At 38.6% G+C, this 20,308-nt stretch overlaps 1 protein-coding gene across 1 annotated transcript in view; it reads left to right on the forward strand.

Annotated features, from left to right (window-relative positions):
- The first annotated feature begins 12,313 nt into the window (after positions 1 to 12,313).
- LOC129407978 (nck-associated protein 5-like) overlaps positions 12,314 to 20,308 on the forward strand; it is a 118,049-nt gene continuing 110,054 nt past the window's right edge. The window contains exon 1 of the mRNA XM_055150638.1: positions 12,314 to 12,394. The gene's annotated coding sequence lies outside the window, so the exon portion shown is untranslated. The remainder of the gene's footprint in view (positions 12,395 to 20,308) is intronic.

Genomic DNA, 20,308 nt, shown 5'->3' on the forward strand with positions numbered 1-20,308 from the left:
TAAATCATATTAAGTGTCCCAAAGCTCAGAGGAGAAAAGGGAAGGAAACCACAGAGGAAACATAAGAGAGGAGTCACAATACATCAAATAATATAACTTTTTGTCTCACAGTGAGGACTTTAAATTGTTGTAACAACACACGTACAGGGAAAGCAGCAAAGGATGTGAATGTGAGAAGATGTTCAAACACAGTTATCTGAACGTTGGTCTGACATTGGTTTAAAAGTCCTGGAATAATAGAAATAAAATAAGACTGGGTATAGTCCTCACTACACGGTCAGTTTGGTCAGAACCAGTGCCTGAGGAAAGGCTTGACTCTCAACTTAGTGTGTCCTCCATGCCTCTCTCCTCTACTCCTCTGCTCCTCTCTCTCCTTATCCTCTGCTCCTCTCTCACCTCTGCACCTCTCTTCTCTCTCCTGTCTCTCCTCTATTCCACTCTCCTCTGCTCCTCTCTCTCCTCTCTCTTCTCTGCCCCTCTCTCTGCTCTATTCCTCTCTCTCCTCTCTTCTCTGCTCCTCTCTCTCCTTTCTTTCCTGTCTCTGCTCTCTCCTCTGCTCCTCTCCCTCCTCTGTTCCTCTCTCCTCCCTCTCCTCTGCGTCTCTCTTCTCTCTCCTGTCTCTCCTCTATTCCACTCTCTCTCTTCTCTGCTCCTCTCTCTTCTCCTCCTCTGCTCCTTTCTCTGTTCTGCTCCTCTCTCCTCTCTCTCCTCCTCCTCTGCTCTCTCTCCTCTACAGCTCTCTCCTCTCCTCTTCTGCTCCTCTCTCTCATCTGCTCCTCTATCCTCTGTTCCTCTCTCCTCTGCTCCGCTCTCTCCTGTCTCTCCTCTCTCTGCTCTGTTCCTCTCTCTCCTCTGCACCTCTCTCTTCTCTCTCCTGTCTCTCCTCTATTCCACTCTCCTCTGCTCCTCTCTCTTCTCTGCTCCTCTCTCTCGTCTGCTCCTCTCTCTCCTCTCTCCTCTGCTTCTCTTCTCCTCTCACCCCTCACTCCTCTATTCCTCTCTCCCCTGTTCCTCTCCGTGTCTCCTCTGTTGCTGGGACGTCCTCACCCTCCTGTCCTGCAGAATCAAGGCGAGAAGAATCAAGGAGCCATTTTCAACGGGAAATTGAAAATGAAAAAAAGATGCATTAAATGGAAACATATTTATATCGAATCTTGTATAGAGCAGTTTTAGTTTTGGATCTGATTTGGTTCTAGTCTCAGGATCATTTAGTTTTAGTTTTGGTTTAGTTCTGGTTTTAGTTTAGTCTTTATGACCCATTATTTCTGAGACACGTAACCTAAATTGTCATTGATTTCCATTAAGCTACACTGTTTTCTGGCAGTCAGTGTAGCTTAATGGTGTAGCAGTGTCAGTTAAAATGGAAATGCACACGTTTGGGGAAACTTGACACATGGATTTTAATGACAAATCTATAGAAGCAAATCATTGTGGGCCTGAAAGATAGACCTGGTTAAGACCTGGTTTAGTCTTCATATAGTCCAAATGAAATTGTGGTGAAACCCTATTTACATCTAGATTGGCTGTGTCTGTTGGCTGCTATTTTGGTCCAAATTATACCTATTTTAGCCTCGTGTTTTTGTAGATTTTCAACTACAATTTCAGTCCAGTTAAATTAAAATACATTTCAAATCAAAACACTAAAACTAAAGCAGAAAATCAAGACCTGATCAGCACTAATACTGCACTTTTCAATATGATAAGCTCATTTGATGGTATGTGTTGAGATTTTAGTGAATTTTATTAGCCTATTTAGTATTTTTTATTTCTTGTGATTTGTTATGATACTTTTTTCCCCACTGCTGCCTTACTTTTTGTTACAACACTGCAATTTCATTCCTCTGCTTCTTTTAGGCTGCATATAGAAAAATGATGACTAAAAAAACAGTATATTTACTTTCTGTCAATATGGATATGAACTAAATACTATAAATAAGTTTGCGATATATTGTACAGCCCTAGATGGCAGCAGTAAAAAGACTTGTCGTGCTTTAGTCTCTCTCTCCCTTTCTATCGCTCTGTCTCCCTCTCTTCCTCTTCCTCCTCCTCCTCCTCCTCCTCCTCCTCCTCTTCCTCCTCTTCCTCCTCCTCCTCCTCTTCCTCCGCTCTGTCTCTGCCAGGGCTCGGAGCATCATGTCCTAATCTAGGTCACAGCATAAACCCAGAGGTATAGGCTAACACTATACTGCACACACACACACACACACACACACACACACACACACACACGCACACACACATATACACGCACGTTGGGTTTTCATGCTTCTTTGGGACATTATTCACTTCCATTTATTTCCTGGAGACTGGTGATAACCTTAAAGTGCATATGACATGTTTTCACATCTTTCTCATTTTTTATTACTTGGTTTGGTGGGATAGTAGCGGTGGTCAGTATTCATCATAGTCTTGTCCTGTTAACTGCAACAACTGCAAAAATCTGACATGAAAAGTACAAAAATACAAAATATAATTGTAGTTGATTGATAAACTCTAAATCTAACCTATTTGAACTCGCATCTGATCTTTAAATCACGTTGTTGATCAAATAATAAAGGTTTAACATCATGGGGAGCTCATTTTTCTCTCCATAAATTGAGTGTGTGTGTAGATTTTAGTCACCACAATGTAATTTATACATGCAAACACACGCACGTTTACGCATTTATAAATTAGCAGTCTCAAGCTCCCATCCTGCAGCTGAGGTTATGTTTATATGATGACGATCTGAACAGAAGACGCAAAAGTGGCATCGGGTCTTCTCTTTTTATTTTGCATTTAGACAAGCGTTTTCGGGAGGAAATCTGCGTGCATACGGTGACGCAAAAGTGTGTAGAATATATAGGCCGTGGAATTTGATTGGGAATGCATGCCAGGCGGTTAGGTAGTGATGTTAGGTGGAGATGTACGTGATGATATGATGAACGCAACATGAGCAGATCCGAACAGAGTTTTGCGTCTTGGGCAGTGTAGACGGAAATGCAACGGCAGAGCGTATTCAACTTTTCCACTCAAGAAGGTAGTTTCAGATTTTTGCATTTTTAAGCCCCAAAAATGCTGTCACCACCTAAACAAAAGGCACTTTCGATAAAATATTTTGTCGTTTTTACCCTCAAGCGTAAACAGGCCCTGCTATCCATTTGGAATGCTCCAGATTTGCCTTATAGGTCAATGTCATTAAATGTCCCTATTTCCATACTGTGGTTTTAGTACTTATGAGCACATTATCTTGAATTAAATGTCTGTGGATGTTTTGGTGTAGTAATAATAATAATATTTTTAATCTATTTTTGAGCCTTGAAATTGCTTAATTTTTTTATGTAGAGTTTTTGTGCTTGCTTTAGGACTGTGTAATTGTTAATCATCTTGTAATTGAGATTGGAAAAAAATGCACCAGTAATTTACAAAACATACAAATTAAATCGTAATAATATGGGTTCTGCTATGTATGATCTTTCATAGGCCTTGAATTTGATTATTTTACATGTTTTTGAACAAAATTTTTCTTGCCCCAGTACAAATATAAGCAGCTCTTGAAGCCAAAATAAGTCTGCTGTTTACTGATTATAAAGTACTCTATTGCGAATAATAAGAAAGTTCACAGATAACATGCTAGTTGTTGTTAGTAGTCTTTCCTTGTCTTTCCAAAAAGCATATGTCCAGCACTGATTTCTGTTTTACTCTGCATATATTGACAGTCAATTAAAATGGAAATGTTCTAGTTTTAGCTTAAATGTCAGGCCCATGTTGGAGTCAGTGAGCCTGGTTAACTAATGTGGGTGTAATGGGCTGTCACTAAGTGCTTGGAAGATAAGCTGGTGATGCATTAAGTGCGTCCTACAAGCCAAAAGGTTATTACTGCCTTCGTGTCCTTGGGCAAGACATTCCGCCCACTTTGCTTATATGGAACAGTGCGATTGGTGGTGGTCGAGATCTTAACATTACAGGCTTTGGAAATGGTAGAATTTTAGATAGAATAGAGTGGCGGACTGTGATAAACTAAAAATCTGTCTGCATCTAATTATAAAGCTTTATATTGTCCGAGAATCAGGGAGTGCACAATTAGTATTCTAGTTGTTGTTAGCATTTCCATTATGGCAAAACTCCTCTCTGGCCTCTGAAAGCTGTGGAAAATGATCTTTTATGACTCTGCAAAGTGCTGTAATCCTATACTGTTGTCGTGTCACAGGGCAAGACATTTCGTGCTTGCACTTTGACTATATGGCTCTGTTGTGCGTTGGACTGTTGATGGTCGGAGAGATTGTGGTCTCTCTTTGGCATCTGCTTCTCGTCACAACGGCCTGTGATGGACCATATGTTATAATGAATGATTAATGAAGCCTAAGACGTCATGGAGCTGCTTAAATCTGTTATGTAATAGTAGTTCAAAAGAATTGTCACTAAAAACAGGTACCCTAGAAGTCAAGATGCAATGAGATGCAATGATTACACAGTGTATACCCAGAAAAACAATGGTTTGCCGTTAAATCCCAGCTCAAGCCAATCATGCCGTCATTCTGTCCTTTGGTAAGACACTTCATCCACCTTGCCCTGGATGTATTCATGAGTGATTGCAGTTGCAATTTTGAAGAATCTCTGGTTTCAAGGGGCCCATATTACGCTATTTTCTGAGCTATGTTATATAATCTTGTTTCCTCATCAAAAACATGCCCAGAGTTGTGTTTTGTTTCATTCACATATGTTTAAAGCACAAATCCTGCATATTTAGTTCCTCTCTCAAACGGAAAACACTCTGGTCCACCTTGTGATGTCATAGTAGTAATACAGGAAGTGCTCCATACACCTTTTGGATGATTTCAGATTTGGAATACCCAATCTCTGTCGAACTAAATGTAAAAAGCTCTTCAATTCAGTTCTCTGCAGCAAGTGATTGGAACCACCTTCAACAGACTTTAAAACTTAGTTTGTTTTTATCTCTGTCGACTTTTAAAAACTCCATCCAGAGTATTTTACAAGATCATTTTAACACTTTTATATCTTTAATCTGCAAATGTTTCACTGTCTTATATCTCTATTCACTGTTTCATGTTATGGTGAATGTGTAAGTGTGCTCTGTTTGTGCTTTTGTTTTATACTGCCTCTTGGCCAGGTTGTCATTGCAAATCAGAAGGTGTTCTCAGCTGACTTACCTGGTTAAATATTGAATAAATTAAACATTACATGAGATCACAAGGTGGAACAGAGCATCTTGAGCTTTGGTGTAGACTAATAATAAATAATTATCCAGACTTGTGTGAATGAAACAAAACACAACTACGGACCTCATTTCACCTCAGTGTTGGAGACGTGTGGAGACACTTTTTTAAATATTCCATCCAGTCCTTGTATTTGTCTTACCCACTCCACAAAACACTATTATTACGCCAGACTGTCGATGTGAATGTCTGTGTTGATAGAATAATGTTTGAAATAAAACTAACCTTGCATCACATGAATTGTCGCATGTTAAATAACTATTTTCTGAACAGCAGTGGAAATTTACTTTGCCGGTAAGATTGGTGCTAGGTGAAATCAGTCCACTGCTGCCAATCAGGAAGTACAACTCACTGCTGCTGCTCAGACATAAATCCTTCAAAAGCAAGCTAGTTTTACTTCTAAAATTATTCTATCAACACATTCACATCGATAGTCTGGTGTAATAATTGTTTTGCTTCGGGTGTTTTGTGGAGTGGGTAAGACTATTTTTAGTGACAGGATAACTATGACCTGGTACTATGGCATGCACTAGCCTAGCACCAGTGACCTCTGCAAAGATAAGAACAGGATGGAATTTTTAAAAAGGTGTTTCTCCAACACTCTGGCTCACTAGGAAATGAGGTCCTATGTCCAAAATTGTGGACTGTCCCTTTAAAGAGTCAATTTTGGGTAATACAGGACCTTTAATTGGTATAAGGGCCTGATGGGGCCATTATTCTAGCATCAACAGGACATTCAATCACTAGTGGTTTTATTCTATGTGAACTCAGTGAATAGGCCCTGCTCATGTGATTTCGAGCTGTACAGAAAATACACTGAATTGAAATTAAATTGAATAACTCACTTGCTCTGGACCTTCCCTTTTTTGTGCTGCAGTTGCCTATTTTATTTAGAAGTCATATGTTTTTTTCTGTAAATTCAGTCACACAGTTCATCACAATTTGCATATTTCCTGGACAAGTGTTACAGTTAACCTAATAGCTAGACGGGTTTATGTACAATTGACAATGTTGAATGGTTTGACTACTCTATACTCTGTGTTTCTATACTATGCCATTGTGAGATAGTGCTTCCATAGACTCACTTTAAGCGCATTTACAGTCTTCTTCTTTAAGAGCTGACCTCTGTGATCTGACCCAGGCTGACAGCGAATGATCCGAGCACGACCACGTGTCACTCTCCACCGGAAAATGAGGAGCTTATTTCTCTACACTCGTCTATAAATACTCTCTCTTTCTCTGTCCTCCTCTGTCTCTTCCTCTCTCTTATTCATCCTCCCCCGATCATCATTTGTTCTTTTTGTGTCCCGCTGGTTCGCTGTCACATAATACTGAGATGTGTCTTTTATTCAAACAAGAAAAGTGTTAAGCTCCGATCGGCACTCTTTTGTCAGGGGTATGAATGCGTATCTCACTGGCTTGTTTCTTGATTTGGCTGGTAAAAGTTGAGAAAAGGACATCGTTTCAACATCAACACCCATAAACAAACACTTTTTCTAAGCTTTAAATGCGCCCTACAAGCCAAAAGGTTATTACTGCCTTCGTGTACTTGGGCAAGTCATTCCACCCACTTGTGATTAGTGGTGTTTGGGCTCTTGAAGGACCTATATTATGCTGTTTTCTGGTCTACTGTAAGCTATAATGTTGTTTCCTCACCCAAAACATACTTGGAGTTGTGTTTGTTTTATTTAGACCTGCTTAACACACAAATCCTGCGTATTTAGGCTGAGTTCTTCTCTCAGAACCACCTCATGATGTCATGTGGTGATACAGGAAGTCAGGAAGTACTCGATTGTGTTTTTGAACTCCATACAACTTCACTAGAATCATTTGGATAATTTTAAGTCCTGGAAGTGTCCATCTCTCCTAAACAAAAGGTAAAACATAATTCAGATGAAGAAAAAGAGGTAGATTGTTTCATTGGGTCATAAAAGAGTTAAAAATAGCAGTACAAGTGCTCTATGAGGGTTAAAACGGTAGTCTTTACACAGAAAGTTACCCTTACTGTAAAATGGAAAAGTGGGCAAGGTATGAGCAAGGTATGACAGTCTTTGTCATGGCGTTGGCGTCCCTTCATGCAATAAAGGACTTTTAATATATTCAGTTGGATTGCCTCGGGTTTGTACCTTGCCCACTTTTACATTTTCCAGCAAGAGTAACTTTCTGTTTAAAGTAAAACATAACTGTTCACTTGAAAACTGCCACTACGTGACATCACAATGTGGAAAAGAGCATTTTGAGCTTTCAAGATACAGATAGACTAATAATAAAAGGTCACTCAGACATCTGTGAATGAAATAAAACACAAGTCCAGGTATGTTTTTGAGGCAGCAACACTATTCTAACATGCCATAAAGCTCACGAGAATGTTGTGTAATATAGGACTTATAACATTCTAGGCCCTTAAAACCTTCAACATCATTTTGATAGAACAGACTATAGACACATAACATAAACTAAAAATCAGGTGACTGTGGTTCATTTTAGTAATGCTACTGTGTAATGTTGGCATCTAATTATAAAGTGTTTTATTGTCTGATAATCAGGCAGTGCAAAGTTAACATGCTAGTGGTTGTCCACTCTGGCCTTTGAAAGTGCTGACAAGCTCTTATAAACCCAGGCAATAGAAGTGAAAATTATGAATGTTCAGTTACATTTTTAGTGAAAATGATTTAAGATGCAACCTTTTGTCCTGTGGTAAAGCTTACTATAATCCATTCACATTTTTGGTTAGTTTCGCTATAAAGTTTTAAATATTTTTTTGCATTTACTGTAAAACTCCTCTTAGGTGTAATTATAACCACACACCAGTGAATGCCTCAGTCCCACCTTCAGTCGGTGTATGGTGCTGACTCACTCACTCTTTCCGTGTGGAGTTTGCATGTTTCTCCCTGTGTCTGAGTGGGTTTTTCCAGGCACTCAGATTCCCCTCATTAACCCAAACCTGCCCCACAGGTAAAATCCTCCAGCTAAGCAAATCCTGACCAAGACTAGCTCTTATGGAGATGGGTCACACTGCTCCTGACAAGCTTCCCCAGCAGCACTGGTTGAAGGATGGGTCACATGCTGACGCTGAATTTCAATCATGAGTGATCAGTAAAGTGTACTTAAAGGTGCATTATGTAACATCCTGGTCCTTGTAGGAATGCATATTTTCTGTAGTATTTTTGTAGTAAAACACCTGTAAACGTAAATATGCCATAGGTGAGTTTAATGCCATACTGTAAGATCTTTCAGGGAAACAATAAACAAGCTCATGGCAGACGCTTACCAGAGAAGTTACACAGTGCACCTTTAACCTTATATTTTTGGGTAATACTTGCTGTTTAATAAAACTCCCAGCATTATTATTGTTTTCCTATCAGTCCTTTTGTGAAACATTTAAACTCTGTCATTTTAAAGTGGTGACATCTATAAGCTGTATTTTCCCACTGATTTGATGGACGGGTTTAAAGTGCAGCTAAAGTGAAGTCTTTAATCTGATCGACAGTTGCTCATATGTTTCTTAGGGATTTTGTGCTGAAAAGAGGCCAAGGCGATATTATCTCCAACAGTCACTCAAGAAGACTGAGGATGTGACTCACAAAGCAATGTTAAACACAGGAAGAACGCAACTGTACCATCTTAATGAGCAAGTACGCATTTTTTCTTTTAGCTGAGGAAAAGATGGCATAAGACGGGTACAAGATCTGTATACAGCTTTGTAGAGAAGAATATTTATGTTATTTATTTATTTAAAATCAGTGTAATGCTGTAACATGCGCTTCAGTTCATGTAACAATCAGGTTAAATTATATCACAGAGAGACCTTTTGAATTTAATACCAACTGTTTTTTGTTGTAGGATCTGTCAACCCCAAAGTGAGGGGCTCATTCTGCGTTCTGAAGAATTAATTGGATCCAAAACATTGACGCAAGCAATAAACATATGCAATGTAATATGTACTTGGATATTGAACCTTACAATTGTGACAGTGAAATCCATATTTGCTTTGGACATGCTGCAATACAGATAAGCATACAGATAAATATACTGCCACACAAAGGCAAAAGACCTTAACTCTCTAGAGTGTGAAACTGACAAAAATGACTTCAAAGATTCAGTTTTGTCCAGACAAAAGTATAATAGGTAGGGCTCCCAAAATTTGACAATTACCGACTATAATGAACAAATGTGTGTATGTGAAAAATATTGAGCTCAAAATTGACCTTCTATCCTCATTTGTCAGTTCCTGTTCTCTGCCTTTGTATCATGAGACAGAAATAAGGAGTCGCGCAAAAGCAAAAGGCAGGAACTGACGTGATCATTATTTGATTGATTTTCTCCAGACTTCCATCCATTATAAGAACACCTCACCAAGGTCGAGTCATCATGGTGTTTGTTTGAAATGATATAGAAGAGCTTTGGATTTCCTGTTTAGTACTGATCAAGATCGTGCAGCAACACTTACACAGTTAAACAGTTTGACAGACAAGTGATTTTGCAGTATATTATGTACCGTTTGAATAAATACACCAAATACTTTCACATTAAAGATAATTGATGTCTAACTGAATACAAAGGTATATTTTTAACGTGTTTAAACCCCGTGCAAAAGCCCCAACAAAAAGAAGAAGGCCAGAGGTTGGATTTTAAATAAAATATATTTATTAACTAATTCACAAACCAACATACACTGTTTCTGCCTTTTGTCTTTGCACGACTCCTTCTTTTTGACACATGATACAAAGGCAGAGTACAGGAACTGACAAATAAGGGTCAAAGGTAAATTTTGAGCTCAGTATTTTTCACTATATTTATTCACATGATAAAGGAGGTCTCAAATACAAACAAAATGACATTAACTAATTTTTGACCAAACATGATGTTACGGCGTTCTGTCTTTGTAGGGCAGTAAAGGTATTAAGTAATGTGACATATTAAAGAAAAAACATACCACTTGTAATAACAATATCACATTAATTTTAAATACTGCCTGTGAAATGACCTTTTGTCTATAATGAAAGGACATGTTCCACTTAATAAAAACTGGTGGTGGTGGATGGTTGCCAGAGCTGTCCTGGGGGCAAATGGCTGAGATGTGGCAGCCTTAGATGAACACTCACCCACTGTGCCAACTGGACACTATGTCGGTGAAGTGTCTTGCCTGAGGACACAAAAGAAGTATGTCACCAGATAGTGTAACCAGTTTGTCACTATAGGGCTGGGTATCATTAAGAAGTTGCCGATACGATACAAACCTCGATACATAGGCCACGATATGATACATACCTCGATACAGTGCACTTTCGGTTCGATACGATACATTTCAAATCCGTTCAATAAGGTTCAATAAAAATAATGTCAAATAATCAAAGTCAAATATGTGTTGCATAAATGAGTTTCATTCCTCTGAACAAGCAACAAAAATGTAGCTCTGATAAATAATTTATTAAAATATACCAAAAAATACTCTTGGTGATATTGATACAGCATCATCACTTTAAACCATAGTTTTCCAAAGACTGGGTTGCAACCCTTTGGTGAGTCGCAAGAGATTTTTTTTGGGGTGACCTTGTCACAATCTACATGTAGGTCTGCAATATACAGTTCTGCTGATACGCCTGATATGCGTGTTGTGCTTTCCTCCTGCACCCCAGACTAGCCTGATTCATCAGCCGGTTTTACTTTGTTTCACTTCGTACAAACCGTCGAACCTCGCAGCCTTAGATTCCGTTCGCTCGACAGTAGGCGGGTACTTTTTATCATCTAACCAATCGCTGCTGTTTGGTCGTGATGTATGTAATGCACCGTTAACGGGGCTAACTGGTGTATTAAGCTTTTCCTAAATCCCATAGGAAGAAGAGCAGTAACGTCTTTCCCCTTGATAAAACTCACCAAACATTCTCTTTGTTCCGGCTTTAAATCCTTGATCTTGGGAATCGTTCACAACACTGAATATATTTTGTATAATTTCTAGTCTTTTTGGAATTATTTTATTGAATATTTTGTTCCAATATTATTTTTTTTTTCAATTAAAGGCTGAAAAGAAAAAGAAATATGTCCTTTTATTGCTGTTTCAATGATTGTTTTTCATTGTTTAAAACTTGAGTATTATTAATTGTTCAGAGAGACACGATCACTCAGTCAACAATAAAATATCCTCATTAATGTTCAATAATGGTCAAATCCATTTTTATTTTGTGATTTACGAATAATGTCTGTTTACTTGGGTCGTGAAGGTTTGTGACTTTTAAAATATGTGTGCCCAGAAAAAACGTTTAAGAAGCACTGCATTAAACGATACGATATATAGATAATTCGATATTTTTTCCACACCATATTTATCGTTACATTTATCATACTCTTCTCTGAGCGACTTATGTTTTAACCTAATATTTTTTGGAAAGGCATTTTACATGTTAAGCCAGCAATCTAACTAACCTATATTTTGATCCTGGTGAAACTGCACGGCAAGCTAAAACTGTACAATATTCAGTCCCGCCCCGAGTCTGAAAAATGCATATCTTTGTCCTCTATAACCTCTCGTATCACGGAAGAAGAAATGCATGCTAAAGGACCGTGCCACCTACGAAGCCATCAGCAGCAGCAGCAGCAGCAGTAGCGGCGATGCCCAACCCCCAACCCACATTCAGCACATGTTTAACAACCCCGGGCGCACGGAGCTGAGAGAGGGGAGAGAGAGAGCGCGCTCAGCCAAGTGTAAATGTGGACTAGCATCATAGGAGGACAGAAATAGAGCGATAACGCCGTGAATTAGGCAGGAGAGGAACGGAAGAGGCGGAGGATAGCGAAAAAAGAGAGAGAGAGAGAAAAAAAAAACTGACGCCGTTACGCACAAGGTGACAGTCTGCATCCGACCTTTGCCGTGTTATGGATTTCTCCCATTGGTCAAAGCGCGTAGCCACATCTGGATCGCGAGGATGGCGCTATGGATGCTGATGGGATAGCTACCTCTACGCGTACGTGTGGGCCACCGTGTACTCAGCGCGCGTACTGACCAACAGCGGCTATCTTCTGCGTTAGGATGGCCCGAGTGGCATTGACCCAGTTTGCTAAGAAGCGCATTCTCGATTTATGAATGCGGTAAGCTACGTTTAAAGGCATGCACGGCTTCTCCTCTTGCACATCTGGATAGCGACTGCACGGACTGGACACCTCGCTCTGCAACCTGTGAGGTAAGGATGCTAAAATGGCACGACAATATTGGGGCGCATTGGGGTGCTGTTGTTTCGCGTGCGTAAACAAACCAGCTCCATCTTGCTAGAATTCATTTCCTCTATATACTAGGCTAGATATTGTTAAACTGCATTTTTTCCCTTTCCACGTAGCCTATATGCGTCTGTCTATGTATAATTTATGATAGGAAAGAGATAAAAATCAACAAGTCAACGCGTTCCCCCAAGTGCCAAGCAAAGTAGGCTAGGATGGCAAACGTAGATCATCGCATAAATTATTGATCGCTGTTCTTTTGGGCTCTGAAGAAGGCATTTAGATGGCTCTTGCGTGGTTGGAGTACTATGCTTGCGTGCTGGTGACGGTGTAGCCAAAATAGTGCGCTCCGACTAGCCCCCCTGGTCATCTAGTGGTTCAGCTAGGGTCAGACAAGCGAGTTTGAGTCACATTATTTGACATTAAGTAAGGCTAGGGCAACTCGCCAAGCCAAATGCGCCATGTAGGATGTTGTCTGTCCGCTAAATAGGATGCTAGCTGATGGTCCAAGGCCGTGGAATTTGACCGGTTGCCAAAGAAGGAGGTCAGTGAGTTCATTGGGGTAAAATGTGAATTATGATGGTTCATGAAACAATTTTGATGCACGGTTATGGTATTCATGCGTTTGTGTCATTGCTTCCTGTTATTGGTGACGTTTTGAGGACTTTTCATTGCCCAAAAGATATATTTTGTTTTGGAAAAGATTTGGCTTCGTAGCTGCTTTGTTCTGGTTTAGCGCTGATGAAGCCAAATAATTAGTTGTAATGATACAAAATGTACTTGTTTTTGGAGCTTTCTACCATGTTATAATGTTGTTACCTCATTAAAAACATGCCGGAAGAGGTTGTAGTTATCATTCATGCATGTCTGAGTAATTTAGTGATCTCTCCCATGCCTGATTTAAACCCTCTTTATGTTTATCTGTAAGATTTGTCCACAAGTCTACATCATCCTTGCTCCCACATGACAATTCCCCTTTGATTTCATTTTGTCAGCACAAATCTGTATCAAAATCACTAGATTTGAAGCTTTATTAGATCTCAAAATCTTTTACTTTTACTTTAGTATTTGCTTCGATATCGGTACTTTTATTGACTACTTCCTCCACCACTGTTTATTAAGGCTATTAAACATGTTATTATAGTGTAGGTCATTATAAGGTGTTACCCTTTATAGTGTATGTTGGCTAAAGGTATTTAATGTTGAAAGCAGGTGGGTGACCATGTTCCCTCAGCCTTATGTTCTCTCATTTCTAAAGTGATTCTTTTTGTCTTTACAAAATTAGGTCCTGTGTTCCAACATATTTCTTTTATCATCAATATGCATCAGAATTTATCCCCATTTCTCCCAACCTATTATCCAGCAGACTACTGACTACAGATGTAATGTAGAAGTCATGGTGCGAAGGATTCTAGGTTGAAATGACTCTGAATCATCCCTTTAAATGCAGTATGAAAATAACGTGATTTAGAAAAAATCTTAAGAATAAGAAAAATCTTAAAAATAAGGGAACATAGGGCTGACCCTGTTAAGTAGAGCCAAATTAACATTTTCTCATGGTAGCTCTCACCTTTACACCAACTGGATTTAGTTCAGACTTTTACAGAGAAAAGGGAAAATCTCCCTCATCATTGGCCCTTCTCATCAGACACATTGCCTTAACAAATGTGCTTGAAGCTAACCACAGTTTCTTTATAGGCCCAGATTCCTTACTTCCATTAGCGCTTGTGGCTTCTATAAACTTGGACGACGAGGTAATTACAAAGCCCACAGAAACACTAAAGCAGGCCTGGATACAAACAACCACCCAGACACAGCAAACACGAGACATGTGTTTCTTAAATGCTCACTTTTGTTTTCTACTTTTAAAAATGGTGCTAAGAATCACATTTAATGAACTTATAGCAAGCCTTTACATGTTATACTTAAAGGGCCCATATTGTGCTGTTTCCTGATCTATGTTATAATGGTGTTTCCTCAGGCTGAGTTCTTCTCTCAAACTGAAAACTCTCTGTTCCACCTTGTGATTTCATGTGGTAATACAGGACATGTGTTTTTAAACTCCATACACCTTCACTAGAATCATTTGGTTAATTTAAACCCTGGAATTGCCAATCTGTAAAACTCAATCTACCGCTTCATGACAACACAAGGTGGACTGGAGCATTTTGAGCTTTAAATATGTAAACAGGTTAATAATAAAGGATTACTCAAACATGTGTGAATGAAACAAAACTCCAGGTGTGGTTTTGATGAGGTAACAACGTTCTAAGATGATTTAAAGCTCACAAGAGTCAATTTTGCGTAATATAGAGTAACACCTGCTTGTGTCCATGTAATTCGCAGTAACAATGATATTGCTAAGAGACCCTGTATACCGACTTATTGAAGCTCCTCACGATCAATAAAGTCTCAGGTCAAGGTTAGAGGTGAAAGAGGCAGTGGTAATAAGGAGAGGTGCTACAGGAGCAAATGGCGTCTCATGAGCACGATGATAAATACTAGGTCAAACAAAGACTATGGCTGTTTACTTTTGTGTCTTAATCTTAGTCATAAAGTTGTTGTGTTTATTGTTTTCATGCTGTGTAATATTAGTGTGAGCAAAATTTGTCAGTGTTTTATTGTCAGATAATCAGGAAGAGTATGTTAGTATGCTAGTTGTTTGTCACTGAGAGTTGTGAAAAGCACTATAAAGTCATCATGGTGAGTAACGTTTTTTGGACGGTAAAAATCAGGTACAACACGTTCTAATAAAATGTATTATTTTATTTTTTATTTTTTATTTTTTGACATGACTGGACTTGACTGACAGTTAATGTTTGTTTGCCCAGTGTTTTTGTGTAGTTTTGTGTGTGTTGATTGAATGCGAGGAAAAGTTTTTTGTTTGTTTTTTACTATTTTTGTTTTCATTACGTATCATTTCAAAGCTGAAAATAATAAATCACTCAGTAGTTTATATTTTTTGTTTTCATTTATTATTATTTTTCATATACAGTATTTCTTCTTAATTTATTTTTTAACTAAGTGGCCCCAGCGATGTGCACCAACAGCCAACCCAACCTCTTGAACTTGACCCGGCATTGTACCAGCGCATCAATCTCCTTATGAAAGCAGAGGAGACGCGTAAAGGGAATATCCAACATGGCCGCCCGTTGACCTATAAACTGTAGGGTATACAGAGCGGTGGGGAGTGAGTGGAAGCACTGGAGCAGACAGGAGATGATCAGGGCCATAGAGGAGCTCATTGTACAGTATGATAAAGGGGACAGCAGTGGCCTTAAGACAAGATAGGAGCCAAGGACTGCATCCAGGCCTGTCAATGACAATCACTTTTTGAAGTGTGATATATTACTGAAAGTACAGAAAACGGAGATGATTAATGATATTAAAACTAATTTATGCCATTGACACAATAACTCTAAAGTAGAATTATCCCAAAAAAACGATTGTAGATGTACAATATTGTTAAAAATCATGAATAGCAATGAATAAAAATAGATGAATGAAACACTTTAGCAGTTAGTTTGTATCTGTGATGAGTTTGATCATAGAACAGAAAATCTATTCAAAGCTCCTAACCCCAAAACAAATGAATCGACTGTTTTGTTCCTAGCTGTTTTTATTTCTATATTTCTTTTTTGCTCAAAATACAGTTGTGTTAAAAATAAACCCCTCAGCATTTTCAGTGGGTCTCAAACAATAATCAAAATACATTTACTTTTCAGCCCTGTTCAAGTAAAGTACTAGCCAGGCTGGTGCCACTTAGTGCCTCCGCTCGATTTCATTTCTCTCCAGCGACTAGATCAGGAGTCAGAATACACTAGACGGTTTGCAAGAATCTCGGAAGTTGTAGAACACAGCGAAGAGCTGTGAAGCCACGACGCCTTTTGTGGTACAACACAACAGTAAACAAAGTGCTCGAGATGGATGTAGATGAAGCCAGACATTCTGTGTTGGCCAAAATTCCCGAGATTGAGGATTTAAAGCCAGAACAAAGAGAATGTTTGGTGAATTTTATCAAGGGGACAGACGTTATTGCCCTTCTTCCTATGGGATTTGGCACATTTCATACGTCACGACCAAACAGCCGCGAGTGGTTAAATAAAAAAAGTACCCGCCTACCATCGAGTGAACGAATTCTAATTCTGTGAGGTCAGACTGATGAATCAGGGTAGTAAAGTACATATACCTGCTCTCGAATGTAGTGAAGTAAAAGTAAAATTCACTTTAAAATGTACTTAAGTAAAGTACAGATACGTAAAATGTATACTTAAGGACAGTACTTTACGACTTTGACTTTGTTACGTTCCACCACTGATCAGTGTTTTGAAATGTGATTTTTGTAATATTTTGTCATATTTCAGTCTTTTTCAATAGATGTAAAAATGTAAACTATTATTATCTCTGACCTATTATTAAAACATAAATCGCAAATCTAATCATGATCACAATGCTTGTCAGAAAAGTTGCATTGGACATTTTCCCCTAATCGTTCTTTTCTGATAGATTTTCACAAAGATGTTTCTAGTATATGGCATTGAACTTCACTATCTAGGCCAAATTACAGGTGCGTTCTGTGGAGAGGCGCCCGGGGGAAAACATCTCGAGAGTGGCCATAGCTCAGTCAGTAGTAGTAGTGTTCATCCTCTGATCCGGAGGCGTAAACATCGTCGGTAGATCCTCTGGTGGCTTGATCCTAGCGAACGCAGATGAATACTGTTGTTGTTGTGTCCTTGGGCAAGACACTTAACCCGCCTCGACCCGAGCCTGTGCGCAGACTGCTGTATGAATTTAATGTGTGGGTTAATGGGTGAGTGGTTCTTTGATGTAAAGTGCTGGGAGTGCCTTGAAGGTAGAAATGCACTATCGGAGTTTGACCCAGGACGACCCTTTTTAGGATTTTACCTTTTGTGTTTGTTTTGGGTTAATGGGAGAATAAGGAGCCTTTTTTGTGTGAGGTGATAGCGCTAGTCTTTACATGAAAGGACCCATATTATGCTTTTTTCTGATCTATGTTATAATGTTGTTTTCTCAACAAAAACATATATGGAGTTGCGTTTTGTTTCATTCACTCGTTTGAGTAATCATGCATTATTAGTCTGTCATGTAGTGGTAATTTTCAAGTTAAAAAGCTAAATTTTATCTTTAGTTCAGTAGAGATCGGCAATTCCAGGGCAGAAGTTATCCAAATGATTCTAGTGAAGGTGTTTGGCATGTGTATGAAATTTAAAAACACAGTGGAGCACTTCCTGACATCACAAGAAGGAACAGAGCATTTTGAGCTTTTTTCCATTTGAGGGAAGAAAACCTGCAGAATTTGTGTATTAAACATGTGTGAAAGAAACAAAACAAATCCGTATATCATTCATCCACCAAAATAAGAAAATGAAAAAAAAAAAGATTTTTTTCATTATTTGTCTCCAAAATCAAAATGAAAAACAGATAACCATTAGTTTTTTTCAGTTTTTGATATTGTGTTTAAATGAATAATGGAAAAAAAAGTTGATAACAGCTGTGAAAGTTTCTGCAAGTTAAACTGTGAAGCCGGACTTTTGTGCCACATAGAGACTGAACCAGGACTGAACCAGGACTAAACCAGGACTGATCCCAGGAGTGAACCAGGACTGATCCCAGGAGTGAACCAGTACTAAAACGGGACTAAACCAAGTCTAAACCAGAACTGAACCAGGACTGAACCAGAATGGTCTACGCGGGCGCACCTCCGGGCCTGTCCCGACACTCCTGGTTCAGTTCTGGTTCTGTTCTGGTTTAGTCCTGATTTAGTCCTGTTTTAGTCCAGTTTTAGTACTAGTTCAGTCCTAGTCCTACTGGTTCAGTCTTGGGATCAGTCCTGGTTTAGTCCTGCTTTAGTCCTGTTTTAGTCCTGGTTCAGTCCTGGTTCAGTCTTCCTGGTCTAGTCTTGGGATCAATCCTGGTTAAGTCCTGAATCAATCCTGGTTCAATCTGTATGCGGCGCAAAAGACCAACGTCTTGATCGATGTTTCTTCTTCTCAATAAATAATACCTGTGAAGTGATGACATATTTTCAGTCGCTTCTGTAAATTCGTATTTAATAAGCATAATCGGAAATTTTCATTTCGTGATTGTTGTTCTTGATGCCATAACTTTTCAATTCATATTATGATTGATAAAATACTCACTTTATTTATTATATGCTCAACTACAGCCAAATATGCACTGATTTCTAGTCTATGCCCACGAATATTTCTGAAAGCTTAATAACTCCACATCTGTCAGATGCAGAACAGATACAGAAACTGCGATCCTGTCCTGTCATCAATACATAAGGTAAGTGCGTAAGTGCAAGCTATGCATATACACTTTTCATATAAATACATATTTTTTGGCAATAGTGTTATTTTGTTAACATAATCACCTAAAATGTTAGACAAGCGCAGTTTAAGTCGCGGAAACGAGAAACGGACGTTATTTGTTTTTTCCATTATTCATTTAAACACAAAATCAAAAACCGAAAACGAACCGTTATCCGTTATTTTGTTGTTGTTTTTTTCATTTCAGTTTTGGAGACAAATACTGAAGAAAAAGGTTGTTTTTTCATTTTCTTATTTTTGATTTTATTTTGAAAAATAAATGAACGAATGATACACAGATTAACTCATCCAAATCATCCAAATATGTAAATAGCGTGATATGTGCCCCTTAATACGCAGTCCACGGATTGATCGGCAGAGTATATTTTTAGTCCACCAATATTTACAGCTTTACCACTAAGCCCCAGGTCAACTGTTAACCATAAACTTACTCAAAAATATGAAGATGCCTCCTAAGAACATGTCTAATATCTTAATTTCTGTGTTTTTTATTGTTTGTCTCTCTCATCTGTATTTCTTGCATCATCTCACTTTGTTTTACACATAAACAACACCATAATAACCTGCCCTCTCTAATCTAAAAGGGGTAAAGCTAAAACTAGATTCTCCGCTACAGACTGCAAGCTAATTAAAACAGTAACACGAGAGGATCTGCGAAAAGCGCACGCTGTTCCTCTGAATCATCCGTACAAATATAACGCAAAGTGAGACAAATCTGTAAAAAAAGAACTCATCAAATGTTGAACCTGGCGTCTGCAGAAATGAAAAAACCGGAGAGCAGCAAAGACAGAATGGTACCAGCCAGTTAAAACCTTTGCAACATCAAGGACGCATAAAAAATAGTGCAATGCTAAAAATATCCTCAAACCAAGGTCTATTTGGGGAATGAAAGCAGCGAAAACGCATCAGATCTGCATGTTTAAGAGAAGATCTGAAACACTCACACTGCAGTGGAGACAACAGGGAGGGGTCAGTGGGTTTGACTGTGATTTAAGCAGAGGTTACAAAGGCATGATTGGATGAATACTGACTTCCTTTGTATCAAGACATATCTGTTTGTGTCCAAGTGTGAATTGAAAGATCCTATATGACGCAAAATTGACTCTTGTGAGCTTTAAGCCGTTTTAGAATGTTGTTACCTCCTCAGAAACATACCTGCAGTTGTGTTTTCTTTCATTCACACATGGTTGAGTAATCCCACATTATTATCATGTCGACATCTTTACTTTTAGTTCAGTAGAGATCGTCAATTCCAGGGCTGAAATTATCCAAATGATTCTCGTGAAGGTGTGTGGAATTTAAAAACACAGTGAAGAATGAGTTTACAAGGTGGAACTCAGCCTAAATATGCAGGAGATGTGTGTTAAACATGTGTGAATGAAATAAAACACAACTCCAGGTATGTTTTTGATGAGTAAACATTATACCATAGATCAGAAATGAGCATAATATGGGCATTTTAAGTAATTTGTTTGTTTAATTTTAGTTCATACTTCAATCTTCTACAGCTCAAACCAAATTGCAGAA

This window comes from Boleophthalmus pectinirostris, unplaced genomic scaffold, assembly GCF_026225935.1.
Source record: "Boleophthalmus pectinirostris isolate CB_2022bp ecotype Guang Dong unplaced genomic scaffold, ASM2622593v1 HiC_scaffold_1, whole genome shotgun sequence".
NCBI classification, from domain to species: domain Eukaryota; kingdom Metazoa; phylum Chordata; class Actinopteri; order Gobiiformes; family Gobiidae; genus Boleophthalmus; species Boleophthalmus pectinirostris.